Source organism: Pleurodeles waltl, chromosome 5, assembly GCF_031143425.1.
Source record: "Pleurodeles waltl isolate 20211129_DDA chromosome 5, aPleWal1.hap1.20221129, whole genome shotgun sequence".
Classification (NCBI taxonomy): domain Eukaryota; kingdom Metazoa; phylum Chordata; class Amphibia; order Caudata; family Salamandridae; genus Pleurodeles; species Pleurodeles waltl.
Window position 1 is genome coordinate 595,218,472 of NC_090444.1, and position 21,298 is coordinate 595,239,769.

Below are 21,298 nucleotides of genomic sequence, written 5' to 3' on the forward strand. Positions count from 1 at the left end.
GACTTTTCTTGTCACATAAATTGGACAACCCTGTCTCATAATTTTGTCTTTTGCTGCTATTTTTTGGTAGTCACTGGCGGCTACTGACATCAGAAATCACAAGCCCTTGAGGAGAGACAAGATGACTGCACTATCTCGCGCTGTGTAAACGTCTGAACAGAAATTGGTAAATAAGGCTAGAAAAGTATTTTATTTTTGTTTTAACAGAAAGAAAAGTCTTGCAAGCGTTCTTGCCTCACATTTTAACAAGCAGAGCAGCCTGAGAAGACTTATAGCCCAAATAAAGGAGATAAGCAATGCCCTGTGTGCGATGGCAGGAAGGGGGCCTGGAGAGAGAGGCTCGAGATGCTATGCGAGGCTAAGCAAGTTTCACATCATTGCTTCTAGGTTTAGCTACATTCTACCAAAAAAGGGCATATTGTGGCTTTAGTTAGCAGTGAGCTAAAGGGCCAGGTGTTTCTTTCGTAAAAATATGCTTATTTTAGGAGCCAGAGGTAATCGAGGACAGCATTGGAATAAAGCCAAAACAAATGTCAGCTACATGGGAGGATATGGGAGGAACAGAATGCTGCAATAAAACATAGGCAGTTACCAGCCTAAAAACCCCACAGTGAAAGGGGAGCATCAAAGAAATAACAAAAATAGTCCATCACAGCAACAGACAAAGAAACCAAAGTGAAATAATACAGCAGTTGGTCACTGCTCTGAAAAAGGAGGGAGGAAAAGTCAGAACTGACCACTAGCGAGCAGGAATTTTTAACGGACACTGCAACCAACAAATGAAATAGCTTTAAGCAATAAGAAGTATATTAAAAGTATACCGCAAGTTAAACGATTACCCTCAACCTAAAAAATGGCAGCATTGAGATCCATGTCCAAGAAGGCAACACAGTAGAGCCCATGCGGATCTGTTTGAGAGTAAGGCCCAGATGTACTAAGGGCTTGCGTCTCTGTTGCACCACGCAAGGTGACACAAGGCAACACAAGCCCTAAAGTCTTAAAGATTCAGGGGCATATTTATACTCTGTTTGCGCCGAATGTGCGTAAAAATTTTTGAAGCACATTCGGCGCAAACCTTGCCCCATATTTAAACACTGACCCCGTGGACGTCAAAATTCCACTGTGTGCGTAATTTTTTTGGAGCGGGAAACTGCCTTACGTCAATGATATGCAAGGTAGGCGTTCCCGCCCAAAAAATGACTTTAAGGGTTGTGCGTCTTATTTATACCCCAGCGTCATTTTGATGCACAGGAGGGGGTGGCCTTAAAAAACAGCACACTGCCTGTTGTGCGCCGTTTTTTAACGCCTGGGTCAGGGCAGGCGTTAAGGGATCTTTGGGCTCGGAAGGAGTCCAGAGGTGCCCTCCCCTGCCCCCAGGGACAACCCCTGCCACCCTCGTCCACCCCTGGAGGACACCCATGGATGGGGGGACCCATCCCAGGTAAGTAAAGGTAAGTACAGGTAAGTATTTTTCAAAGTTTTTTTTAAAGTGGCATAGGGGGACCTAATTTGGGCCTCCCTACATGCCACTATGCCCAATGACCATGCCCGGGGGACAGAAGTCCCCCGGGCATGGCCATTGGGCAAGGGGGCCTGACTCCTGTCTTTGCTAAGACAGGAGTCATGTCAATGGGGATTTTGCATTAAAAAAAAAGTCCGGTTTGAGGCCTGATTTTTGCCTCAGACCTGACTTGTACCATTTTTTGACGCTCAACCCCCATTTTTCCCTACGCCGGCGCTGCCTGGTGTGTGTCATTTTTTTTTACTCAGATCAGTCCGGCTAACGTCATTCCTAAAATAAGGCGCCCACATGGTGCATTGGAATGGCGTTAGCCGGCGGTAAAGTTTTTGACGCACAACTGCGTTGGCGCAGTTGTGTGTCAAAAAGTATAAATATGGCCCTAACTAACCCATTCAAAGCTACCTTACGTTTCTCTGTGTGGCTTAGTAAATCTGGAGTAGCGAAAGGCAGTGCAAGCAGCTCCCTTTCATTACTCGGCAACGCAGTACAGTACATGTAGGCCTGTTTGAAATTAAGGCCCAGATGTACTAAGGGATTGCATGTCTGTTGCATCACACAAGGCAACACAAGCCCTTAAGTCAGATTTACTAACCCACTCAAAGCCACCTTACGTTTCTCTGCGTGGTTTAGTAAATCTAAAGAAACTAAAGGTAGTACAAGCCGCTGCCTTTCGTTACTCTATGTTCGTGTGACGTTCCATGGGTGGAGCGTGGGTTTTGCTACGCATCCACCATGGTTTTTGGTGCATTTCCAGATGTACTAAGAACTAGTAAACCTCGGAATGTGTCAAAATGGTACCTCTTCCCAAAAGAGGTTTAACTAGGAGAAATATCATTATTTCTCCTAGTTATTTCCTCTTTCTACATGTGCTGCATTATGCAGCACAAGCAGAAAGAGGGAAATACCTCTGAGGATTTTTTTTGCAGGAAGGTGCCCCTTCCTTCACAAAAACAATCCCGCATATTACACTGGCATCCTTACACCAAGGTGCAAGGATGCTTGCATTGGAGCCAGGCTGCACTCAGTGCGTCAGTGCAGGGAGAGAATAGGAATGTGTTATATCTTAGAAGATATGATACATTCCTGCTCTTTATCTACATCATGCACCACAGCACAGCAAGTTGTCTTGCTGTGTTATGTGACTTCTTGGTAAATCTGGCCCTAAGCTCTTTAAAGTGATGGAGAAACCTATGCATACTTGTCCTGTCGACGACAGTGGGACAGCAGCCCACTGCCATTTGTTGTTAGTGCTTCCTCTCAGTGCGGAAGGCCAACCAACCAGGATGGATCTGTTTTCCCTTGACTACGGATGGGATGATGTTGATGGGCACTGGGCAGGAGCATCCAGTTTCCATCATGCAGTGCAGGCACTGACGTCTGCATGCTACCACACAAAGGATAACCACTTGAGGGCTGCCCTGGCAGGACCCCTTGTGTACCGAAGATGTTCACGATTTCACTTACACGTGTCTTGATGCTTGCATCCAGCACTGTTGAGGGTAGTCATTATAAACAGTGTGCACATTATGTTTATTGTTAAAAAATGAAAACAACAAAGAAGTCCCTGCTATCAGAGGGCAAAGGATTCTACTTACACTTTCTAATTTTAACGCTTATATTTGGTATTTGACAAGTATTTGTATTACTGTACTATTCATTTGAACTTGATAGTGTCTGAGGGAAGGTATGCGAAGAGTGAGTGGAAATATGCCAACTGGGCTCCATTTACACACAATAAATTAGTTTTTTCATGTAAGTAAATCGATCTGTGTGAGTGGGAATGTATATGATGCTCACAAAATTATGACTTTGTGGGTTACTAACTTTCCCAATTCATCTTTCCACCCCTCCTGGGGAAACTTATTGGGGCATACTTATGTCCACTAGCACCACCTTGCGCCACATTAGCATCATTATTTTTCACGTTAATGTGGCCCAACAAGGCCGGAATCCCCGTGTGGTATTTACACAGTGGTGCAATGCATGCATTGTGCCACTCTGTAACCCTTTATGCTATATTATGCATGCGCCAGGCATTATGTATGCAAGGGGGTGTTCCCCCATTAGGGAGGCTGAAAAAAAGGCGCAAGGAAATCTATGAGATATCCTTCCGCGATTTTTAAGACACTTTTAACGCCTGCTCAGAGCAGGTGTTCATGAGGGCTTCCATTATTTAGAATGGGCACCTATGTACTCTGCAGGAGTAGCGCCAACATTTTGGCACTACTCCTGCAGAGTTCATGAATAGTGTCATGAAAAATTACGCTATTGCCCCCTAACCTGCGCCATGGTCATAAATACGGCGCACACATGGTGGCGGTAGTGGGGGAGCTAAGAGGCGCAGAGAAACTGGCGCTGCACTCAGTCCATAAATCTGCCCCACGTTTTCCATGAAGCCTCTAGAAACCTAGGGACAGATTTACTAAAGAAAATTATGTTAGAGATTTGCTAGGCCATACAAAGCCACTTTGTGTGGCTTTGCTTGGTTTAGTAAATGCAAATTAACGCAAAGCAGTGCATAGCATTGAACCCATGCTATGGCCATAGTGCCATATTTATCCTCCTGTGCCGAATTCAAACATGGGAGGAGAGGGGTGCCTTAAATAATGGCACTACGCCTGCTTAGCTGTATTATTTAATGCCTGGATAGGGGCAGGCGTTAGGGGATCTGTGGACCTTTTTTCTTGGTCAGAGACCATGGAAACAGCCCACAGGTGCCCCTCCCTGCCCCCAGGGACACCCCCATCCACCCGCACCCACACATGGAGGACACCTAAGGATGGGGGGACCCATCCCAGATAAGTCCAGGTAAGTTTTTAAAGTTTGTTTTTCAAAGTGCCATAGGGGGGGCCTACCTTGGGCCCCCCTACATGGCACCGTGCCCATTGGCCATGCCCAGGGGACATAAGTGCCCTGGGCATGGCCATTGGGCTGGGGGGGAAGACTCCTGTCTTTACTAAGACAGGAGTCATGTCCATGGGGGTTATGCATCAAAAAATGATGCTAGTCAGGTTATAGTCATTTCTTTTATTCTAACCTGGCTAGCGCCATTCTTTCACGCACAACCTCCATTTTTCTCTACGCCTCCCCTACCCAGTTAGCATCATGTATTTTGACGCTAACCTGCACTAATGCAGGTTTGAATCAAAAAGTATAAATCTGCCCCACAGTGTTCTGTTTCGACGAGACCTTGACATCTGTCACTTCTGTTGCAGGTTACATTATCTCAACACATTATCCAGTTAGGACCAATACAGTATCACTTGAGGTGGGTTTGATCAGGGATTGTGTCATTTGTTTGGGATAACCACTGCCCTGCCCCTACTCCCCTCACTCTAATACTGGGTACTCCACGGAACCCCAATTGCCACCACAGCATGTTTAAGGTTTGATGTTTAATGTTGGTATGGAAATTCAAAATGTGGGTTTGGGATGATTTCAAAAGTTCTGACCAAAGCAGGTCTACAAACATGGGGTTATTTACTGAAATATGTACAGAGAGTCGGTACACCGATATATGTGGATGTGCCTGTATTTATTGCTATGTCTTGTGCATTGCTGTGCACCCAGTGTACACATGTTAAAAAATATTGGCTTGGATAAATCTTTCCTTTTTTATGTCCAAAGCAAAGGATGGATCCTCTCCATGCTTTCAATGTCTGGCTGGTAAACAACGTGATAATCATTTGTACTTCATTAAAAAATGAATTAAATATTGCAAAATGTGCCCTTAACCTAAACCTATTGTGAACCCTTTTCTTACCTTATTCTGTATCAAATATTTTAGTATAACAATCCAATGCAAATACAATTAATTAAATGAAATACATTTCAGGTTAATTTTACTGTCTCTAACAGTATTTCTTACAAGTAACAATGATGAATGTTTTTTTATTTACCCCTACTGTATTACATTAAAATGATTAAGGGACTCTTACATTAACCCTAATACTAGCCTTAATCATATCCCTTTAATTAATATTTTTTTCTATTTAATTGGAAAACTTAATTGTCTTAAACTAAGTTACATTAACTTGGCTTCCAAAAATAAGTAAAACCTACCTCAACCCTAAAACTATCAGTAACCAAACCCCATCCCTAATCCCACCCATGGAAAATATTATTTTTAAATTTAATTGACTATAAATAATTGTATTATACTGTAATTGCATTTATTTAGTGCTTACTACCCCTGATGAGGCATTGAAGCAATTTACGGCGGGCAGCACTATGCTCCAGAGCCCAAAATTGTGGTGGTCAGTTCAGTGATATTTGATATTATTGGTTATTGGGATTAGTCTTATGTGCTCATGCAAAAAACATTACATACCTTCATTGTCATTTCTTTATGGTAGATTAAATTAATAGGAGCTAGGTGTGATCTTTGGTAAGAAGGAAAAGTGAGTTCATGCAGATGGTTTGTGGGCATAATGGCTGAGTGAAGGGACTTAGGGCCAGATGTAGCAAGCATTTTGCATGGTGCAAACTGCGAAAAATGCGCAGTTTGCGAAATGCAAAATGCCGATTGCGATGCTCATTCACAGTTTGCGAGTTGGTACCAAATTGTGAATGCGACTCGCAAATAGGAAGGGGTGTCCCCTTCCTATTTACGACTCGCATCGCTATGTTAAATTGCTTTGTGACGAGTGCGGTCGCAAAGCAATTCGCAGTTACCACCAGTGTCACACTGGCGGTAACCCATTCGCAAAAGGGAAGGGGTCCCCATGGGACCCCTTCCCCTTTGTGAATGTTGCCAAAAAGGGTTTTTCAGGGCAGGCAGTGGTCCAATCGTTATTTTTTTTATTTTGCAACTTGTTTTCCTTTAAGGAAAACAGGCTGCAAAATAAAAAAATAAAAATGCTTTATTTAAAAAGCAGTCACAGACATGGAGGTCTGCTGTCTTCAGCAGGCCACCATCCCTGTGAGTGCAGGGACTCGCAATGGGGTCGCAAAGACCCACCTCATTAATTCTGCATCCGATTTTGAGAATCGGAAATTGCGAGTTCCGATTCGCAAAATCGGAAAATGCTACATCTGGCCTTTAGAGTTAGATTGCTGAGGTATGACTTTTCAAAGAAGGAGAAGGTCTAATTTTTTAGAAGCGTTGTGGGCAGTTTACAGAAATACATGAATTGAGATTAATGCAACCATGAGTGTGATTTAGAGAAGGTTGTGGTCAGAGAAAGTAGGCATGCAAAGGATGGAAGGGAATAACCATTCAAGAGAAAAAGGAGAAGGAGCATTTAAATGTTTTAAGGGAAGGGCCGTTTTCATCTGAATTTTAGAAATATCCAGGATTTGAGACAGCATGCAATGTGAGGATTCAAGACTGTAGAAAGAAACATTACTTGTCTGCGAAGTTAGCACTAAATAAGGATCTTTTGCTAGGTACTAGATTCAGGACAAACGTCTATAGACTGTTAGGCTACCACTAGACCACCCCTTCAGCAAAGATAGCTGATCAGCTCTTGAGTTCAAATACTAAAGTAACGGCCTGAGAAACATTTAGAGAAATATCAAGAGCATTGGACTGAACTCAAAGGAAGCACTAATCTCCAAATGAAAGCAACGTGAAACAATATGTGAGTAAATAATTGAAACTTCAAAACGGAAAATTTACAAATGCTGGAGTAGTTGTCATCTGGTGTTCATCCCCAAGTTTGTCTCCCAGTTCTAATTAATTACAAAGCAAAGTTGTTTTTTGGATGCATCTAGATTGACATTGCACAAGAAGGAGGACAAGGACAGCTTTCCCAGAGAGTGGAGGTGTATTACCTGCATTCCTATTGCCATATACAGACACTAAGATGAGGAGGATTGTGACAGCAAAACTGGGAATGCATCAAAATGTTTCGCCTTCTCAGCATGGACGTCAATTCACCAAAATACCAGGGATAGTGGAAGTGACATCACATGTCTTTTGACCTCAACTTTCACTCACACACACATACATACACACAAATTCACACTTACATACACTACATTTAAAAGCACTTTGTGCAAATTTGTGTGTACGTGTGAGTATGTGTGTGAAAGTGAAAGTTGAGGTCAAAGGACACGTGCTGTCACATTATGCCTGGTGCAAGCATAATATAGTGCAAAGGGTTACAAAGTGGCGCCACTTTGAAAATTTGGTGCGGTGATTTTGGCCTCATTGGGCCACATTAGCATAAAAATAAATGAAGCTAATGTGACACAAGGAGGCGCTAGGGGCTCTTAAACTAGCCCATGAGGTGCATATTTAGGCATTAAATAATGGCGCCAAGCAGGCTTATCACCATTATTTGGGTCCGCCTCCTTCGTGCGCATCGTTTCTGCGCCGAAGGATAGATATGGAGCTAGGGGGTTAGCATCATGTTGTGGACAGGAACGCCTACCTTGCATCTCAATAGCACAAGGTAGTTTGCCAAATTCACAACATGACACTGTCTAGCATCAAAATATAAATCAGGAGTTAAGTTTGCACCACAAGCACAAACAGACCATAAATATGGGCCTTAGTTTCTTGAGCCAAAACGTTTTTTATAGTTGTATTCCCCTGTTTCTTGTTCTTAGTTTTAGATTATGGAGTTTGAATGCTATTCACTTCAGTATTTTACAGGAACATCAGGTCCCACTGGAAGTAAATAATTGCTATACAAATGCTGCTAACACTGCATAAAATAACATGGGGACTACTGTACTCTACTTTCGTTTCACTACCATCCTCATTTCAGTCGAGGAATGAACTCAACCCAGACAAAAAATATTGAAACGGAAACATAATAACAATATTTCAAGTTGTAGGGTTCCCTGTAAGACATGATATGGTGCGAGGTGATGCGCAAGTCCCAGAGCTTCTGTGCCTAATATCTAAATGAATAAGTGTCAAGACTCTGACTTTTGCCTAGCACCACAGAATGTAGGGGTGCCAAAAACAAAATTGCCCAGTTCCGATCCCACCCCCATGACTCTCTATCCACCACTATCCTGTCCCCTCATCTCACCCTTGCGAGTTTTTTTTAATCTCTGCTCGCTTCCTTTGTTACCATTTTTAGGTCGAGTGTGTGCAAGCGCGCCCTCTGGCATGTTGTAATCTATCTGTGGGCTTTTAACCACGCCCATGCACGCCCATCACTATCACTCGTTTGTGGGCTTGCCTTTATTATCAGTGCTTTACGTATATCCCTCCTTGGGGCAGTTTGGCTACTGCCTTGGACATCAACCCTGTTAAGTAGATAATTGCATGTCTGCCGATACGTTTGACTGCCAGCGAACTTCTTTTTCCTTTTGTGCCTCTTCTTCGCGCTCATGGCGGGCGTGGCACTTGGAATCGGCTCGCTTATGCCAACTGTTGTACTTTTCATTTTCAATTAATGTGGCAAGAAAAGTCCAGGTAGGAATGTGCAGCACTAATAGCTCTAACTTGAGCAAACGCGAGACCCATTGCATTGCAAATGCTTGTTTGTATTTCTCATCCTCCTTCTCTCTCCCCTTTGTATTTTTCTCTCTCTTGCTCTGGGGCAAAGTCTGACACAGAAACGCAAGTGGTGGCTGCACCGCTTGGTGGTGGCTAAGACTGTGCTGCCAAATGCAGGGGCGTCTCTGATCACCTGTAGGAGTCTTTATGCATCTTTGAAACATTGGATGGTAATGTTTTGTGAAGTAGATGGAATACTGCAATATCGTAGCTCTTCAGTGTTTTGACGCTGTAGTTGGAGTGGCCCCTGTGCGTTGACTGAGTTTGCTGCCATCAGCTCCTTCCTCCCCGCAGGATGGTAGTGTGTCTGTTTCTCTGATACAAGGGCAGGCACACAGAAAACTTTTGCGGGAAGGAAGTGGCGATTAAAGAGGCGGAACGATAACCAGTTACTTGTGATCGACCCTGTTACATGGCTAATTGCACTTTTGCCGGTTACATGGCTTATTGCACTTTTGCGGGTTACATGGATAATTGCACTTTTGCCGATAAGTTTCATTGCAAGCGAAATTCTGTTTCCTTTTTTGTGCCTCCATCACACTTCATTGGGGCCGTGGGCTCGCTTATGTGAAACTGTTTTAATTTTTATTAGTTTATGTGGCAAGAAAAGTCCGGATAGGTGTTTGAAATGGGAATAGCTCTAACTCGAACAAACACGGGACCCGCTGCATTGCAAATGCTTGTACATTTTTTTATCCTCTCAACACTTAGGTGGCAATTGGAGTTTCTCATTTCTTTTCTTAACAGTAGCTTCTGTGTAGTTTTAGTCATTTTGAATAGCTCATTTAAGGGTGGCAAAGTGTATTTTCCCAGAATATCCTTAATACAGTGTTCAGGAAGCGATGCTTCACTCTGTAGATTTAACAGCTCTTTACTAACATAAAATCGTGTAGTATTATTGTCCACCCTACAGATATCTATAAAATAATTGATGCTGCTAATTGTAGTCAGAGCTTGGTGCTCTGACTACAATTAGAGCTCTGATATTATTCCAAGTTCAAGTCTTATTAGAGTTTGGGGTGTTGATTTCTGTAAGTTAAATATCTTCAGTTTTGCCATTCAGAAACACTGTTTCTACTTTCCTGATTGTATCTGGAGGCCAACAAACTGAGCCTTGAGTAAATGCTGGAACTAATTTAGTATTTGCCACAGTTAATGTTGGACCCAGTGCACCCCTCCATATTTGAAAGCAATGGCCCATATTTATACTTTTGACGCAAAACTGCATTAGCGCAGTTTTGCGTCAAAAAGTATACCACCGGCTTGTGCCATTCCAGGATGCCAGCTGGACGCCATAATAATGAAATGGCACAATCCAGCGCAAAGAGTGGGCTAGCGTAAAAAAAATTACATTAGCCGGGTGGGGGTGGCGGTATGGGAAAAGGGGGTTTTGCACCAAAAAATGACGTTAGGCTGCCTCTAACCAGCCTAGCGTCATTTTCTGATGCAAAATCATCCATACCACATGACTTCCATCTTAGAAAAGACAGAAGTCATGCCAACCACCCCAATGGCCAGCACAGGGGACCAGTGTCCTCTGGGCATGGCCACTGTACCCAGTGCCATTTAAGGGGCCCCTCGGTAGGGCCCTCAATGGCACTTTAAATTAAAAACAAAAAATACTTACCTATACTTACCCTACTTACCTGGGATGGGATCCCCCATCCTCCGGTGTCCCTCTGGTGTGGGTGGGGTGTTCCTGGGACTTGAGGAGGGCACCTGGGCCAGAGCGGGCTAAATAATGGTGCAAATCTTGCTTTTCCCCATTATTTAACGCCTGGGTCAGACCAGGAGTTAGGGGACCTGTGGACCCATTCCCATGGTCAAACACCATTTAATGGGTCCACAGGTCCCCTAGCTCCTGGTCTGACCCAGGCGTTAAATAATAGGGAAAAGCAAGATTTGCACCATTATTTAGCCCGCTCTTCCACCTGTGCGTCATTCTAGCACAGGGGGAGAAAAATGGGGCTATGGGGTTAGCACCATTTTTTAGATGGGAAACCCTATCTTGTATCTCATTGACACAAAGTAGGTTTATGCATCCAAAAATGGTGCAAACTCCAATATTTTGACAAGTACAAAATATGCCCCAAAGACTATATATAGGACACATATTCAATTTTGTTCGGGCCTGTGAACCAGATATATTTGGGCCTTTGACATCCAAATTGCATACATTTTGTTTTCTTAATATGAATTTGCAAAATATTGTCAGTATTATAGACATGCACCCTTGCCAGTTGTTCTTGTAAACCACACTGTGTGGAAGAAAGAACAAATAAAGCATCGGTGTATATAACAAATCGAATTTCGGTATTGGCCAGTTTGGGTGTATTCCCCTTATCCTGTTGCAGCACAGTTGCAAAATCTGAGATATATAAGCTAAGTAAAAAGAGGGGCACGATACAGCCTTGTTTAATCCATTGAAGGTGTTCATTTTTGCCATCAGCCCTTTTTTGTTCGGTAGTTTCACCCTTACCAAGGTGTCACTATAGTGGTCAATTATGATCTTTAAAAGGCCTTAGTCAATCCACCACAAGTCGAGTTTTGCCCACAACTTAGATCTGTTTACTTTGTCTAATGCAATGGAGAAATCGAGGAAACACACAAACAGTTTGTCTCTTTAAATCTCCCTGCTTTCTGGGCTAAGATGGAAAATGCCATAGTATTATCGAGGGTGGAACATTTCTGGCGGAAGCCTGTCTGGTATAAAGTTAGGCCCATATTTATACTTTTTTTGCATCATTTTGTGATGCGAAAGTGGTGCAAACTTACAAAATACAATTATGGGGCATATTTATACTTTTGGTGCAAAACTGCACTAACTCAGTTTTGCATCAAAACGTTTTGCACAGGCTTGCACCATTCCTGAGCGCCAACCGGGCACCATATTTATGGAATGGTGCAAGCCGGCACAAAGGGAGGGCTGGAGTAAAAAAAAAAATATTACGTTAGCCGGGTGGGTGTGGCGGTATGGGAGAAGGGGGTTTTGTACCAAAAAATTACAGTAGGCAGGTTAGAGTAAAAGAAAATGACTCTAACCTGCCTAGTGTCATATTCTGAAGAAAAACCATCCATACCATGATGCCTGTTTTAGAAAAGACAGGTGTCATGCCCACCACCCCAATGGCCAGCACAGGGGATCAGTGTCCCCTGGGCATGGCCACTGCACCCAGTGTCATGTAGGGGTCCCATTTCAGGGCCCCAATTGCACTTTGAAAAATAAAATAAAATACTTACCTGTACTTACCTATACTTACCTGGGATGGAGCCCAACATCCTCCGCTGTCCCTCTGGTGTGGGTGGGGGTGTCCCTTGGGCCTGGGGAGGGCACCTGTAATCTTATTCCATGGTGTTCCACCATGGAAATAGGCACAAAGGTCCCCTAATGTCTGCCCTGACCCAGGCATTTAATAATGGTTTAAAGCAAGCTTTGCACCAATATTTGACCCCTCCTCCCCCGAGCGTGATTTTAGCATGGGGGATAAATATGGCGCTAAGGCCATAGAGTCATTTTTTGCACAGGAACTCCCACCTTGCATCTCATTGACGCAAGGTATGTTTCCATGTCCAAAAAATGACTTTAACTCAATAACGTTGGCGCTAGACGGGTCTAGCGTCAAGTATAAATATGGAGTTAGTTTTGAACCAAATTTGCATTAAAAAAATGACACAAATTCACGCAAAACAAGTATAAATATGCTGCTATATTTTGTAACTTTGCGCCGCTTTTGCGCAAAAAAAATGACATAAATGCGGTGCAAAAATGTATAAATATGGGCCTTAATCTTTTGGCTTCTATTGGCCATTTTTTTTGATGGCATAAGTGCTTTGTGAATACGTTCCCTTCTGCATCTAACAATGTGATCAGTCTGCAACTCTTTTGGGAGTTTCTTGGAACTCGTTTATAGTTTATAGACTGCCTGAATAATTGAGCCCTTCCAAGAGAGTAGTTCACACCCAGAATAGATCACTGTGTTAATTATTATAGCCACTAAAGAACTCCATCCTGATGAATCTCATTCCATTACCTCAATTAGGAAGCTGTTTGGCCCTAGGGCCCTTGAGTTGTAAGAGCCTTTGATAAGCCTTTCAGTTTTCTGTTGTGAAATGACATAACCAGACATCTCACATTTCTTATCTTGATTCAGGGAGTTTTGTGGTGACCCTCCGTAAAGGTTAGCCAAGTATACTTTCTAGATCACATGTGGTAGTCTCTTTCTGTTCCATAAGTGTTGGAAACCAACCCCGCTAGTACCCAAAACGTTCTCTTCTTTTTTCTTGGAGCTCTGTCCAGAGCTGCTCCTGGTGGCTTCCTTTGAGTTTACGATTTTCCTTTTTTGAATAGTTTTGTAGCTGATTTGCAGATTGAATGTTGTCTGGACTGGGCTCCACGTTGTAAAGTTGTCTTGATTTTCTCCTAACTAATTTCTCAATGTTGAGAATGTTTACGTACTGTGAACTGAACTATATGTCAGATCTAGTTTTCTTGTGATCTACTGGGGCCAAGAAATCAAATATATCTCCAAGACATTTGGTATACCTCAGGCTATCCAGCACTAAATTTCCTGCCACAGTATGTGCAACCTTCATGGTTTCAATTAAATTTTTTTAGGTCAAAATATGCTGTAAATGAATATTCAGAGTAAAGGTCCACTCAATCCCTTTCACTGATTTTACTGTTAAATGTTCGCCGTGCAACTTGTGTCCAATCCAAACGTCTCAATAGTTTTGGATAAAATGTTTTGCTGTGGATTATGGTCACTTTCCAGTCTGCTTATAATTTGATATTCCATTATCATGTGGAAATCTGCCATATAAATAAAAGTGTAATCAATAATAGATTTTTTCGCCCTTGCACGAAAAGTTGCTTGTGACAGTTGATCATTTATGTGTCTTCCTTTGAGGTGTCGGAGCCCCATTTCTTAAAATGTGGGCCATTTCCCTTTTTGTTTTTATAAAAATTGCTCTTGGAACTCCAAATATCTGATTATTGAAATCACTAGATGTTAGATGTTAGAAATGGGGTTTCTGGTTGGCTAGGGTATCCACCTAAGCCAGGCAGAACCTACCCACCCACTCTAGCCAGGGCAAGGGAGTTACATGTCCAAGGTAACCCCTGCTCACCCCCTTGTTAGCTTAGCACAAGCAGTCAGGCCTAACCCAGAGGCAATGTGTAAAGCATTTGCACAACACACACAACACATGTGACACACTATCCCCACCAGAAAGGAAACATCACACCAAGTTATATAAAAATAAACTGTATTGTACACAACATTATTAGACCAAACACAACATGTCAATAATACACTGCTACCCAAGCAGTTGTGAGAACATTACGCAGTACTGATACTCTGCAGAAATCAGCAAATAGTCACATATAACACACAGGTTACTCATTATTCTGCAACCTAAGCAGCAGCCAGGAAAACATTACTACAGAAATGTACTTGTCATAAAAGTATCATAAATGCCCATACCAGGAACACTAGAAAACATATGGCAAGTAAAAAAAAGACATATTAGCATACATGTTCATAAAAAGGAACATTAGCAAACATATGTTACCTCATAAAAGAAACAGGTTAGCAGAACAGTCCAAGCATGCCCATAAAAGGAACATTAGAAAAGTATATGGCCATTCTTCAGGAAAGATATCCGCTGAAGAGGCCCACAGGAGTATGTTGCCCTCCCAAAGTACCTGTTTCCTTAGGTTATAGGCACCTCCAGTGCCATGCTGAAAGGTGGGGGCCCCCGGCGCTCCTCTGTGCACAGGCGGGAGCCGTTTGGTGATAAGGGTAGGGGCGCAGGACGCTCCCCCTCCGATTCTCGTATCTAGGATCCATCCTGGGGCCCGCGCCCTAATGGGGAGCCCACAATCTCTGCCCCCCCCGGGCTACAACTGGCCCTACTGGAGAGCAAGCCAAAAACCCTGAAGAAGGGCAAGAGGTTGGGGCCCAGCAGTGCAGAGGGCCTCTGGTGATGCTTCCGCCCCACCCGCAGCTCCTCTACCCATGCGGGGGCCTCGGTGGAGCGAGGTGGCTGCCGGTGAGGCCTCCTCCCTCTGACGGCACCCGATGGGGTGCAAGAATCACAGAGCAGCCTGCGAAGTGGTGCACAGGCCAAAGTTGATGCCTGTGGGCGCTCCTCGGAGCATGGTTCGCCTCTGGGGCACTGGTAGGAGCGTGCTCACTCCTCTCTTCACTAGGAGGTGCTGCGGGGGCACTCCAAGGAGCACACTTTCAACGCGCTTGGATTCCTTAAAACGCCAAGGTCACGGCAGTGATTTGCTCCAACATAGAACAAGCGCTTATAAAGCGCAGGGGGGGCAGAAACATAAAGCGCTTCCAACGCGCTTAAGTAGAACAACATAAAAGCGCTCTCCAGGCACTTGGCAATTTCAGCAGAGCACAAGCAGCACTCCTCACGTGCTGCAGTATCCATTTACAGGGGTCAGAGGCCACAGCACCCTGCCCCTGGGGGACACAACAGATGGAGCACAGGGTGGCAGGGCCCAGCAGCAGGCCAGCACACAATGGATGTATGCAGTTGGTGACCAAGCAGGTCACAGGTCTGCACAGCAGTAGCAGTCGAAGGCGGTTCCTGGTGTGTACCTCCAGCAGCATTCCATGTCCAGTTACAAGAATGGTAAAGTCCAGAGTCTCTCCAAATTGTGGGGAAAAATCCCCTGTACCTATACTCAGTTTTGAAATATGTTAACAAAGATGGGGAGAGGAGGTACCAACCTGTTACAACTTGTTCTGGGAGTGCCCCCTCTCTCCTTCAGCACAGGCTCCAAAATCAATTGGGGTAAGCTATCCTTTTGTGTGAGGCCAGGTCACAGCCATTACAGATGCATGTATGCCCCACCTCCCCCTTCTCTCAGCCCAAGAAGTCCATTCAAAATGCAGATGCACCTCTGTGACATCTCCACCCTACCTGTGCACAGGCTGTCTGAAAAGTATGCACAAAGCCCAACTGTCACTCTGCCCAGATGCGGTTTGGATTCAAGCCACAAAACACCAGTCATAAGCACAGAGAAATGCTCACTTTCTAGAAGTGGCATTTCTGTAATGATAATAAAAAAATGCACCTTCCACAGTAGCAGCATTTCTCATTACCATTACAACCAAACTAAACATGCCTATGCTGCCCCTCATAAATCCCCCCTAGACATAAGGCAGGGCTTTTCCATTGCAATCCTATGAGAAGGCAGCATTCACAGCAATCAGAAACCAAATAGGCTGTTCGTCACTACCAGGACAGGCCATGCAACCACGCACATGTCCTGCCTTCTACATACATAGCACCCTGCCCATAGGGCTAGCTAGGGCCTAACTTAGGGGTGACTTACATGTAGTAAAAAGGGAGTTCTGGGCCTGACAAGTAAATTTAGATGCCAGGCCCCTGTGGCATTAAACAGTAAATGCAGGCCCTGCGCTAGAGGGCCTGAGACAGGTTTGAAAGGCGACTTCAGTGGGTGGCGCAAGCAGCGCTGCAGGCACACTAGTAGCATTTAATTTACAGGCCCTGGGTATAGAGATATACTGTACAACATACAGCTAAATTAAATATGACAATTAGGTATAAGCCAATCATACCAACTTTTGTAGGGAGAGCACCTGCACTTTAGCACTGATCAGCAGTGATAAAGTGCTCAGAGTCCTAGAGCCAACAGCGACAGGTCAGAAAAAATAGGAGGAAGGAGGCAAAAAGTCTAGGCATGAACCTGCAAGAGGGGCCAGGTCCAACACCAGTTATTAGCATTGTCATTTTTTTTATTTGAATCGATTAGGATTTCCACTTCCTAAAAGATTGCAATAAGCTCTTTCTTTTCTGAATGGTGGATAAAAATATCCGAAGATAGACATTAAACCTCACTTGTGCAGCAATTAGATTTCTTGATCGAAAGATAATCTGATAAATAGTTATGACCACATCAGATTTTAATAGTATTCATAAACCTCCTCTTAGTCTCCCCTTTTGTCCTTTTATGGCTGGGACATGTAGAGTGATATGATTTTTGTAACACAATAGCCGACGTTTTCCAGGTCGCTTGTGAACAAATTACATGGCAAAAGTTGAAGAAAGAGTTTAGATTATCTTCGTTCTTCTTCAAATGACGGTCTAAACCTGCAATTTTCCAGGAGTACACGTTTAAGGAGAACAAATAAACTACCGCCTGTCTTCTACCCTCATCAGGGATATATAGACCGAGAAGATGTTGTACGTATACCCACTGGAAAGTTGACTCACCTAGCATTACAATGGTTATTTGAAACAATAAGCGTAACTTGTTAACTTCATTCGAGATAGCTGTGTAAGGGAACTTAGATGCTGACATATAAGTTAAAACCACATTTCTCTTTTTTAATGTCATTATTGTATGAGTCATTTTTTAAGGAATACATATATCTCAAGAGTCCATCTGGTTTCAAGATAATATCCATTCTAACACAGTGAAACTTTGACTTACAATTTTTGTGTATTGCTTTTGTATCGCCCAGCTCGTTCTTATAAACTCCCTTTGAACTCGAATGTTTAGTAGGTCCCCTGAGCCTATGTAATCTAGACAATGATGTAAAATTCTCAGTATGTTGTTTTGATTTAAATTTCAAAAGGTCTTTCTAACGTATGCTAGTTGGAAAGAGGTATGTTAAAAAGGGGGACATTGTCCCTGCATCATGTGGGTTAATGGCGACCATGCCCTGTGGCTTTTGTACATCTATGTAGGCCGAAATATTGAAATATGTGTGTTTCTCTTCACTTAGGTTGATCCCAGCCTGGGTTATTCCCTGTGTCTGTCAAATTATCCATCACTGTATCCAAAGTATCACTGACTAGTCTCCTTGTTCACATAGATGTTGTAAAGATGTCACTGTTTCTGAGATTCCCATCTGAAATGTTTCTATGACTTTGCCGGTTTTTTCCACCTGTCTCCTGATTGACTAGACCAGGGTTACTTGATATTCCTACTTTCACCAATGACACTTCCTCTTTCATTTAATGTCATGGTGCTCCTCGGGTTTAGTGCAGATTGACCATTCTTTCCTGTTTGTTCCTCCTGAGCAAAATGGTATGTTGCCTTCGATTAATAAGATTTAATTGTGGTTAATGTTAGATAATGAGGGGTTGTGGGACAGGACATCGCTTTGAGCAGTTTTCATTGTATTGTGTGACAAGTCCAAATCTATAACTCAAACGTCTTATAAACTGGAGTCATTATTGCCCTGTATTTTCTTACCCCTCTTCCGCTGATTAGGGTTGCCGTCACAGGTTGAGTATCTCCTCTGTTCGCTGTTCTGTGTAGACGATTTTGTTTCCACTGCTTGTTTTGGCCCCTTCTTATTTAATTTACGGAGTCTTCTTGCCTCTTATTTATGTATGGTTGAAAATCGTGTAAATGGTGCTCCAAATATGAGCTTTGGGTCTGCAAATCATCTCCTAATTCTTGGATGTCACTGGCTTGTGCCAGGATTAGACTGTTATCCGTGTTTCTGTCCATTGTGCTATTAGTCCTACTCAACTCTTTGGAACTGCAAGGCTTTTTTTCCACCAGGTCTCTGTTTTGCTTACTAGGCTGTTCACATATGAAGTCAATGATGACACCATATTGCTAGCCTCAGGGGTTCCTAACTTGGTGGTTAATAACCTGGTGCCTCCTTCAAGCAGACTCTTCAATTTGTGTGGCAGCAGTTGTAATGAATCTACTATGTCATCAATTCAAAGAGACTGTTACGATTTTGCCGCTGATGCCACAGAGAGGAGGCTTTGAATTGTCTTTCTATGTTGTTCTCTCTTAACTCTTTAATATAAATTGCCATCTCTTTTAATAGCACTGTTGAGAATCCATTGCTACTGATTGATTTATCAATGTCTCTGATATTCTTAATAACGTTTTGGTGATAACATTCATTGCAAAGAGTACCCAGTAGGACGGTGGGACATCTTTCTCAAAGTCTAAATCAATTTGAATGGAAGTATATACATGAGGCATTACTTGTGACCTTGCGTGCCTCAACTCCGGTAAAGAGATCAAATATTGCTGGCCTAAGTAACTCCCTGGCTGGGCTTGTTGTTGAGAGGATTCGTGTTAATACATTCAATTTAAGTAATGATCTGAAGATTCAGCCCTGCCATAAATGGACTCGTCTTCCGAGTCCTCATCAGGTAGGTCCAGAAAATGGCCAGCCATCGGTAGATGGATTTTCTTTTGATGAAGCACATCCTCAATTATTGCACTCAATCAATCAATCAATCCATTTATAAAGCACACTACATACCTATGAGGGTCTCAAGGCGCTGGGGAAAGAAAAAAGGGGGAGGGGGTGCTGCTACTGCTCGAAGAGCCAGGTCTTGAGGTGTCTTCTGAAGGTGAGCAGGTCCTGGATCTGTCTTAGGTCGGACGGGAGGGTATTTCAGGTCTTGGCAGTGAGGTAGGAAAAAGATCTGCCGCCGGAGGATTTGCGTCGGATGCGGGGGATGGAGGCAAGGTTGGAAGAGTGGAGTTGTCGGGTGGGGGTGTAGAAGCTGAGTCTGTTGTTAAGGTAGGCTGGTCCGGTGTTGTGGAGTGCTGTGTGTGCGTGGGTGAGGAGTTTGAAGATGATCTTCTTGTCGACGGGGAGCCAGTGCAGGTCTCTCAGGTGAGGGGTGATGTGGCTGCGGCAGGGAATGTTGAGGATGAGTCGGGCGGAGGCGTTTTGGATGCGTTGGAGGCGTTGCAGGTGTTTGGACGGGATGCCTGCGTAGAGTACGTTGCCGTAGTCGAGCCTGCTGCTGACGAGGGCCTGTGTTACTGTTTTTCTTGTTTCGGTTGGGATCCATTTGTAGATCCTGCGAAGCATGCGGAGGGTGTTGTAGCAGGAGGAGGAGATGGCGTTGACCTGCTTTGACATGGAGAGGGTTGAGTCGTGGATGAAGCCAAGGTTGCGTGCGTGGTCAGTTGGTGTTGGTGGGGTTCCCAGCGAGGCTGGCCACCACGAGTCTTCCCAGGCGGAGGGGGTGGGCCCAAGGTCGAGGACCTCCGTTTTGTCCGAGTTCAGTTTCAGCCTGCTGCCTCTTATCCAGTCGGCGACGGCCTTCATGCTGGTGGAGGTTGGTTTTGGCGGTGTGTGGGTCCTTGGTGAGGGAGAGAATGAGTTGCGTGTCATCGGCGTAGGAGATGATGTTGAGGTTGTGTTGGCGGGCCACTTGTGCGAGGGGGGCCATGTAGATGTTGAACAGCGTCGGGTTGAGGGATGAGCCCTGGGGTACGCCACAGATGATGTTGGTGGCTTTGGATTGGAAAGGGGGGAGGCGGACTCTCTGGGTTCTGCTGTCGAAGAAGGATGTGGTCCAGTCGAGGGCTTTCTCTTGGATCCCTGCTTCGTGGAGTCGGATTTTCAGAGTGTGGTGGCAGACTGTGTAGAAGTCGGCTGACAGGTCTAGGAGGATGAGGGCTGATGTTTCTCCATTGTCAAGTTGGCTTCTGATGTCGTCTGTGGCGCCGAGGAGAGCGGTCTTGGTGCTGTGGTTCCGTCTGAATCCGGACTGGGAGGGGTCGAGGATGTTGTTGTCTTTGAGGTATTGGGTAAGTTGTGTGCTGACGATTTTCTCAATGACCTTCGCCGGGAATGGGAGCAGGGAGATGGGCCGGAAGTTCTTAAGGTCTTTGGGGTCCGCCTTTGGTTTTTTGAGTAGAGCGTTGATTTCGGCGTGTTTCCAGCTCTCCCGGAACCTTGCTGTTTCGAAGGAGATGTTGATGATCTTTCATAGGTGTGGTGCAATGGCTGTGTCTGCTTTGTTGTATATGTGGTGTGGGCACGGGTCTGACGGTGATCCGGAGCGGATGGAATTCATGGTCTTGCGAGTCTCGTCGTCGTTGATGCTGGTCCAGGAGGTCAGGCGGTTGGTGCGGGTGGATTTCGTGGAGTGGGAGACTGGCGTGTTTGAGGTAGTAGGGGTGTTGAAGTTGTTGTGGATGTCAGCGATCTTTCGGTGGAAGGCGGTGGCTAGGGCGTCGCACAGTTCTTGGGAGGGAGGGATGTCGTTGACGGTGGCGCTGGGGTTGGAGAGCTCCTTCACGATGTTGAAGAGTTCTTTGCAGTTGTGGGTGTTGTTTTCTAGGCGGGTTTTGAAGGAGGATCTCTTTGCTAGCCTGAGGAGTTGGTGATGACTGCGTGTGGCATTCTTGAGTGCTGTGTGGCTGTCGGGTGTGCGTTCGTGGAGCCATTTCTTCTTGAGTTTACGGCAGTTGCGTTTGGAGGCTTGGAGGTCGTTGGTGAACCAGGTGGCTTTCTTGTTGGATTGGTTGTTGGAGGGTTTTTTGAGTGGTG